Here is an 8,339-nt window from a genome sequence, read left to right on the forward strand (position 1 = left end):
TGCTACCACAAAAACATTGTTTTTGCCTTCCAATGCAATTGCTAGTGTTAGATTTTGGGTTGGAAAAGTTGATATCAGTTGTGTTTCCATGTTTAGAACTGTTCTTGCCCAGTTTTCATATCTCTCTTGCTTCATTTATTTTCTCTAAACTTTTGTTCATCATGTTTTTGATTTTTAAGGGCAGATTAGGTCAAAATAGATAGATCTCTGTTTTTTAAGTCTTTGTTTGGATCAGTTTTGGAAAGTAGTGTGCAGAGCACCTATAATACATTCTTACCTACCCTTCCTCCATCATACAACCTGCTCCAATCTCTCACTCAAGATTTCTTCCCTTCATTCGCCACACTTTCCCAACTTACCCTAATTTCTACATTTTTGTGCAACATTGCTTTCTTCCTCCTTGAACAAATCCAACCATCTTCATCACTCCTTAGCTTCATTTACTAGGTCCTACACCTCTTAACATCCTTATCCATCCTTCATTTCCACTTCCCCACTGTTTTTCCACCATCAATCCTCTAAAAACCACTTTCGGCCTGTTCCTGTAGAACTTCCTATAGAATTTCCTGTAGATCCCCTGCAGCCTCCTGTAGAAGATAACGCGAGCGATTTTTCAAGATCTAAGCATGATGGAAATCTCCAGAAGGGTGCTAGGGACCCCTTAGGTCCTCTCCACACCTTCCTAACCCCCTGCAAACACCCACTCCATTTCCTTTTGCCAATAAACCTCTGCACAGTCAAAAATAGTTAAAACACATGCATAATAATTCTGCACAAAATAACTCAAAAATACAAAAAGATGATTTTTCCATATTTTTCTTCAAAAGTAGCTTAAACACATGTATTTTACCTCTGCAATAGTTAATGGCATCCATTTTAGTAGCTTACATCTCTTTTCTTGCACAAGTAGCGTTAGTTGGTAAAACTAGGGTTTACTAGGGTTTGCATTTCCTTTGAGCTTTCATCATTCTTTCTTCAAATAGACTAGCCTCTTTTGAGTTAGCTTCCATCCATCACTGTTAAAAGCTTCTTCTAAAAACTCATAGAAGTTAGCTTAAGCTCCTAGTGAACTTATGCTAGCTGATCAAGTGACAGCCTGCAGTGAGAGCTAGTACTTGTGCATATAGCACCATCACTTCCAAGTTTGTTACGAACTACCGGTTTGAAAAAAGTAAAGTAGGGAGTCCCAGGAGTTGCAGCATCATTGCTGCAATACTGGAGCTCACCACCCCTCTCCTTCAAAAAGTGTTGTCCTCAACACTTGAGTAGTTCTGGATGCTTCTGTATAAAATTCTCCTTCTCCCATGCGAAATATTCAATGGTTAAGTTCTTACACTTGATGAGATACGCTAAAACTGATCGATTTCGTGTTTTCGGGTTCTTATTTCCATGACTACTTCAGATTCCAATATGATTTTCCTTCCTTTTTAAGTTCCAGCAATATTGTTTCAAATGGGAGATTGTCACCTATAACATTATTTAAGCATGAAACATGGAAAACTGGTTGCACTCGGGAAGATGCAGGACGCTCCAATTTGTATGCCATAGTACCAATGTTTTGTAACACCTTGTAAGGACCATAGTACTTTGGTGATAATCTATTATCCTTCTTAGCTTGCTTGAGGGACATTTATTTGTATGGTTGTAGACGTAAAAATACCCAGTCACCTACATCAAAACTTCTTTCGTTGTGATGTTGATTTGCCTATTGTTTCATTTGATTCTATGCCAAAGTGAGGTTATCCTTTAAGAGTTGGAGAACTTGTTGTTGATGCTTTATGTGATCTTCCATTGCTTTAACCTGAGAATTTTCTCTTAAAGATGATGTGATGGATGGTGTATGATATCCATAAAGTGCCATAAATAGGGTCATTTTTGTTGAAGCAGTATACCACCATTCAATTAGAGGTAACCACTTGACCCATTGTGTCTTTTTATCATATACAAATCAATGAAGATATCCTTCCAAACATTTTTTCACTGTCTCTGTTTGTCCATCAATGTTGAGAGTTTGAGGAGTGGTAATTCCTAACAATGGACTACAAGATATGGTTGAATTCATTTCTTCTTTCTCTGGGGTTGGTTCCTGGTGTATATCCTCTTCTTTTGATGTTTCTTGATCCTTTTATTCCCCCTCTTCACAATCTACGTAAAACAATTTCTTCTTAGCACACTTATGACCTTTAGTGTATTTGTTATCACAACTGTAACAAAACCCTTTTTCTCTTTTTTCTTCCAATTTTTGTGTTGTCAACCTTGTAGGTTGTGGAAGGCTAGGAGAAACAACACTTCCATATTTATAGTTGTGAGTGGTAGGATTCCTTGTTACCATAATTTTGCTTTCAATTTTTCTTGCCAACTTGAATGCCTTCTCCAATGAATTAGGTTCCCAAAGACGAACCTCATGTTGGATGTTATCCTTTAAAGTCCCTATGAAGACTTCAATGTTATGCTTCTCTGGAATATTATTTACCCTTATATTCAATTTTTGGAATTCCTCAATGTGCTTTTCCATTGAACCCTTTTGTTTGGGGTTTATAAATTGGCTAAAGAAGGTGTTTCTCTTTGTATCCTCATAATGTGCCCTCCGTGAAAATTGACCAGGTGACAAGTGGTTTACGAGAACAAAGCCCTCTATACCATACAAACTGATTCAGTTCTAAATATAAAGATGCAATATGTACCTTTTGTAATAGTTTCACATCATGTAGATCAAAATATTTCTCCATCTGTAGTATCCAAGTTACTGGATCCTTGCCATCAAACTTCCTCATATCTCTTTTTCTTTCTTTTAGGAGCTTGATCTTGAAACTAATGTAACTCTATAATTTTGGATCTCCAAGTTTTGAAATTATGTACTTTGGTATCCCTTTGAGTCTTATTTCCAACCCCACAGTCTGATTGATATTATATTCTCCAAGTAAGAGTTATGTCAAATCTCCCACGATGACTTGATTATAGACTCGTTCAGTAGATCTAACTTGTACGAAGTGCCACGTGTCATTGTTTTGACCTTCAACCCTGAAAATGATACCCAAAAAACTACATTCTGTCCTCTTTCTTTCAATTCTTATGAAATTTCAATCCAATACTCAGAGAAAAATTTACGACGATTTTCCCAAGGTCACCTATTTGCAATCGAATTCTGGAGCCTGCAAAAATCTTAACTTCCTTGGATCCTATCTCCGAAAATATAGCGAACTAAGATCTGAAATTCGTACACAAGGTTCAACACGATTTCGTCTCAAATGAGTTTTTTCAGCTTCTGAATTTTTGTTGAAAAAATGTTATAGCGAAAATTCCATGATGACTCGTTTGAGATGGAATTCTGGAGCCTGCATAAACCCTAACTTCCTCAGATCATATCTCCGAAAATATAGCGAGACAAGATCTGAAATTTAGACATGAGGTTCATCAATATTTCGGCTCAAATAGGTTTTAGGTTCAGCTTCTGAAACTTTTTATAAAAAAAATTATTGCGAAAATTTCACGATGACCTGTTTGAAGCTGTGAAACCCTAGAATCCAAAGCTCTCATACCAAATGTTATACAACCAAATCACAAAATAGAGGAAAAGATAGATCTACGACTTCAAAATCAACATCTTCGAGGGGAAAACTTCCTTTACATTCCACAAATGAACAATTCTTGGATGATACAAATGACAAGACCTGCTTTCTATATATAGGAGTCTAAGCGGTCACATTATAATTAGAGCCGACATAAGAATAATAATGTAAGGGCACAACAATAACAATAGTTGGTTTCTATGGGCCACACTAATAATAATATGGAGACTACATGGACACAACAATATAATAAAGGGGTTGCACTAATAACAATAAGGGGCTACACTAGCAGTATAGGGACCGAACACTCAGGGAGTGGGCAAGAGGTAAACCAGTGCCCAGATCTTAATCAAATTATGGAGGGAAAGGGTGAGACCACAAAATGCCCAATGTAATATTGTAAATATTTCTTTATATTAGGAGCTTTTTGTTGACTATATACATCCAAATATGTAGGTAATTTTATTAAATTGTGTAATTAATTAAAATATTTTGAACTCAATAACTTTCATAAGAAGGCACCATCTCATGAAAGAAGATGTAAACCCCAAGTACTTGTTGTGACCAGGCACAAATTTTATCTAATATAAATACTCATTATTGTTAAAAAATATATTTAAGGTTGTGAAAGAATAAATAATACATTGCAATAAATTTTTCACGTTCTAAAAACAAACATGATAGAAGAGGTGGTGGATTAGCTACATCGCCATCAATCATACCTGAAAACTAAAGCCCAAAGGCAATAAATCAAGAGCAATATGCTAGAAGAAGAGGTGGAGGTACTTCAAAAACAATAGGTAGACCATAAATCCCATCAAAATCACAAGGATAACAAAAGAATGACTAGTAGCACTCCCAGTGAACCCTCGGACAAAATGTCAATTGACCACCCAACATAAGTTATAATAGTCCCGAGTAAATGCATTTTTCTATGCGGACAATACTACAAAGTCTATAGCAGTAATTTCTTTTTTTGTTTTTGCTCTAGCAACAGTAGAAGCAAATGTCTAGATGTAATCCTTGAATTTTCTCTCCCATATCACCTTGAATATTTTTCTCTTCTAGATTGATTGAAAATCTCCCCTTTTTTCCAATTGCAATCGGGCATAGACTTAATGAAAAATTCTTATCGTTTTTGTCAAAAAAAAATTATATATATATATATATATATATAGAGAGAGAGAGAGAGAGAGAGATAAGGTTGAGAAATAGGGGTGGAAGTAATGGGCGAGGTATAGTATAGCCTCAGAGAAACTTGGAAAAGATGTATGCCTGGGGTCTAGGATCAATGACAAACAACTAAGCAAAGTTGCATGGTTTACTCCAAGGTCTAATCTTGACTAGAGCCCTTCAAGTATCTAACCACACAATTTTGGGTGACTCCCTAATCATCATACAACATCTATCTAAAGATACTTTGCCTAGAGATAAGTGCCTAGGGAATTCACTGAATAGGATCATAAGGCTCTCAAAAGATATTCCAAAGAGAGAATACTTCCATGTTCTCTAAGCTCAAAAAGTAGAAGTAGATAAATTTTCCAATTGAGCATGTCATCTTCAAGAAGGGAAAATGGAAATTAATGGAGTAGTAGGCCGATGGACTCCACCATAGGACAATAGGTCCAATTCAAACCTTCAAATCATTTTACATCTATGATTATAATAAGGGGCATGAATCGATTAAAAAATGAAGTGTGGGTTTCCATCATTGTAGTGTCCCACCTTGACAAGGTTAGTTTTGTGACACTTACAGAGCGTGATTTTGATGTAACGATATAAGATTATGCATGGCAGGCTTCTATGTTATAGACCTAGTTTGGGTCACCTGGTTGCTATGTGCTTATGATAATATCTATGGTTGTCTGTATAAGAACTGATTTTAGTTAAGAGCATATGATTGATGTTTTCTCTTTTGGTATCCTAGTTTGGACGTAGGTGTATAACATGGATGGTGATCCAATATTGAGACACATATATCCATGGATGATTATGGTTATGTGGAACATATGGTTAATTATGATTTATGGATGATATATGATTTGTATGATTATATATGCATAATCTTGTACTAAGAAGGATTTGGCAAGGGAATTAGTTATTTGCAAACCAGGATGCTCAAATTATAAATGATTGTGGAAGTCATGATACATGATTTTTATGATTATATATGCTTAATATTGTATTGAGAAGGATGTGATAGGGGACGTGGTTATTTTCCAACAAGGATGTTCAAATTATAAATGGATGCAGAATTCATTTCTCTAGAACAAAAATGATTCTGGAAGTCATGCACAACTTTTGGTAAAATGCGAATAAATTAATTATGAAATTCATTTGATTCCTTTGATCTATGAGATTGTGACGTGTGCAGGTCTTGGAACAATGCCTTACCAACGAACCATCAGATGGGTATGAGCTCACAATCAGTACCTTAAGGTGAAGCACGAAGTTTCAAAGTAGAGTAGATGATAAGCCATGGAAATTAGGGCGCGGAGTCCTAAATCCATGAAAGATAAAGACATGGAGTCTTGGATCTATAATAAAAGGATTAGGGTGTGGAGTCCTAAATCCATGAAAGATAAAGATGTGGAGTCTTGGATCTATAATTAAAAGGATTGGGATGCAGATTCCTAAATATTTAAAAGATCAAGGTGTGGAATCTTGGATCCTTGGAGTAGATATGGGTGCAGAGTCCTCAATCTACTAAGGCACGGAGATGTATGCAATAGGGATGCAAAATCCCTATTCTCTAAAAGAAAAATACCTCTCACGGGCAGCTCAAGGATGAATTTCCTTAATAAAATCTCATTTCTGATAATTCTGGAGCTATTTTCTAAAAATAGAAAGTCATGTCTAGCATCTCAAGTATGACTTTCCAAAAATTGTAAATCACCTTCAATCAATGGGTAATCAAGTATAGTTGAAGGAAAATCACTTAAATTATCATTAATCATTCTTAATAGTTCAACCTTGACTTAATCCTCAATATTATTAATATTATTATTATCTTTTATAAGACTATGATATTATTTTTAAAAGGGAATTACGAATCACCTTCATCTCTTCAATCACTTCACACCTCTCTCCTTGCTGACTCTCATGGCTCTATGTAAATCTCTCTCTCTTTTAATAGTACATTGCACTCTCTTTTATGCACTCATCAGAGAATTCCATATTCCTCTTACACTCATTAAAGACATGTCATAAAAGATTCCTCTTACGCTCTCTTTAATGCATAAGTTACACTCTCTTTAACTAAGGCATGCATACCTCTCCTTAATGGCATGAGTTACACTCCTCTAAATGGAATAAAAAGCATGCATATTACTCCTCCTTTATGACAAGAATTTGTTGCTCCTCCTATATATGTGTCTCATGTATTCTCACTTAAAAAGGGGGAGGTGCATTGTAATACCAAGAGTTGGAGAGACTTGAAGAGGATTGTGAGAGGGAGAGTCTTGGAGAGTATCCAAATGTTATTGAAATGAATATGAAATTCCTAAAGTAAATTACTAAGTAGTTCTACCCGGTGGACTTTTCCATGAGTGGTATTAAGAGGAAGTGAAACATATATTCCTTAGTTTTCCTTGTATATCTCTCTACTGTTATATTTTGGTACTACTTGGGAGCTCTTACAACTCGAGGGTTTCAGGGGGAGAAATTCTCCCTGGATATGGTTGCGTGGAAAACCAGATGGTTCACAATGAGTTGGTAAGGATATGCATACTCTCATTGGAGCTGGAGCATATTCCCATCTTTTTGGAGTTGTATAAATGCACAACCAAGTATGTTCTGAAGCATTCTTGAAATTTTACTTATTATTAGTTTAAACTGTTGTAAAACTTTCAATTTATTGGAACTAGCTACTTGTGAATGTTTATGGGATATTTATAGAGTTAATTCTGAGCTAACCAATAATGAATGGCAGTTGTAGTTGAGAATGTACATGTAGGGGGATTACAATAAGAATGTGTTGTTAAAGTTTTAAGTTCAGTTTATAATGAATTTTTTCCATAGCAGGTTGTCATGAGTTGATGAAAATATCATATTAGCATAAATTTGGACTTTCTTTCTCCATGTATAGTTGTAGTTGAAGTTTGCACACTAAGTGTAAATGACAAAAGTGATAGATGAGGTAGTAAGATTTTTTGTTGTTGTTTCTTTAAGAAACCGCATCCCTGAGAATTTATGTTGTGATTCTGCTTAACATCAAGGTGTATCTATACCAAAAGGGCATGTAGCCTTCGACTTGATTCCATAAAAACACTTTTAAGAACCCAGATCGTAAATCTGGGTGATTTTGCAGATTGTTGTGCCAATTGTGTGTGTATGTTGTTAAGTTTTTGTTATATACCTAGGGGGGATAATATGGGGTACAAAGGGAGGTACCCAAGGTAATAATGTAATAATGGGAGGGGCCATAGTAATAAATAAGGTGGTTAACCCATATCATGTAAGGGACCACAAGTAGTTAGTAATAATATAATAGTCCCATAGTATAAGTCGATGGTATGAGGGAACCATGGTAATGATCCATGGTATTGTATGTATGAAGTCTATATAGAGGCTAGAGACTCCACAAGGAATATTGTCAAGGATTATTGTATGAACGAGCATATGGCTTGTGGAGTGTTCTCCTTCCTTAAGGAGTGAATGTATGGTGTTACCCTACCTTAAGGGTTTGATCAATAAATAATCATTTCATATTATTTCTGGGATTATTTGCATTGTCTTATATTTTCATATCAGATCTATAATATTTTTGGG

Source organism: Pinus tabuliformis, chromosome 5_2 (assembly GCF_031772625.1).
Source record: "Pinus tabuliformis cultivar Carrire ecotype Pingquan chromosome 5_2, CPIR1, whole genome shotgun sequence".
NCBI lineage: Eukaryota > Viridiplantae > Streptophyta > Pinopsida > Pinales > Pinaceae > Pinus > Pinus tabuliformis.